This window comes from Mus pahari, chromosome 17 (genome assembly GCF_900095145.1).
Source record: "Mus pahari chromosome 17, PAHARI_EIJ_v1.1, whole genome shotgun sequence".
In the NCBI taxonomy this organism is placed as follows: Eukaryota; Metazoa; Chordata; class Mammalia; order Rodentia; family Muridae; genus Mus; species Mus pahari.
Genome location: NC_034606.1, coordinates 21,826,581 through 21,827,825, shown reverse-complemented (window position 1 = coordinate 21,827,825; position 1,245 = coordinate 21,826,581).

The following is a 1,245-nucleotide window of genomic DNA, read 5'->3' as shown; positions in this document are numbered from 1 at the left end:
TCTCAGCTAGCGAGAGCCCAAATGGCTGGCCATTTCATGTATCACCATGTCAAAGTTGAAATGTATCAAACAGAGGAGGGCGGTGCGTTCTCTAAGCTTTTGAAGAAAGAAAGGTCAGAAGGAAATGTTGTTTTTATCTTCTAGTGAAGGGCTGGGCCTTCACCTGAGATCTGTCGCTCCTCCATGGACTAGAAAGGACTCTGCCTTCAGATGAGCACTGGGGCTATGGTTGCTAAGCTGTATTTTTAACAGAGGTGAGACAATGGTTAAGTTTCAAGTTCTGGCTGCTATTTATTAATTACATGTGCCAGGTAGGTTATTAAACCCTAGCCTCCACTTCTTCAACAGTAAATGGGAGTGACCATTACAGAATTGGCCCTCAAGTATTGCCCAGAGGATTGGGTTAACATGTGGAGAGTACTTAGGACAGGGACTGTAATTACAATCCAACTAGCAATGCCACATGCATGCCTCTGGCCTCCTGCTATTCAACATCGGTCTCCTTTCATTCTGATGTAACTTTCAACCAGGAATCTATTTTCTTTCCATAGAGGTGTGCTTACACAGAAGAAAAATGTGCTTAGCACAGAGATTCGTGGAAAAGCCCATCCCAGAGCCTGCCATTTCTAATGGCTAATAGATCAATTACTTTGTGGGTGTGTCTGGCATGCATCTACTGCAGAGCCACAGAGGCAAAGTGTTAGGATGCTGGCTGGGGGGTTTCTGGGCCAGGGACAGGTTCGTTTTGATTTTTTTCCATCTTCACATTGGCATCCTGTTACCAATGCCAACGCTGGTGATTTATATTTGGAAAGCAAACACTTAGTGATGATGGGCCTGAAACCTCAGCCTCTAAGCTAAAGGCCAGCAGTCTCTCTCTCTCTCTCTCTCTCTCTCTCTCTGTGTGTGTGTGTCTGAATGTGTGTGTATGTGTGTCTCTGTCTCTCTGTGTCTCTCTGTCTCTCTGTGTCTCTCTGTCTCTCTGTCAATGTGTGTTTCTGTCCGAGTGTCTCTGTCTCTGTATTTCTGTCTGGGTGAGTCTTTGTTTCTGTGTGTGACTGTGTCTGTCTATTTCTGTGTGTGTCTCTGTGTCTCTCTCTGTCTCTGTATGTGTATATGTGTCTCTGTATCTGTGTGTGTTTGTGTCTCTGTCTGTTTCTGTATATGTGTCTCTGTCTCTCTCCGTCTCTCTGTCTCTCTGTCTCTCTCTCTCTCTCTCTCTCTCTCTCTCTCTCTCTCTCTCTC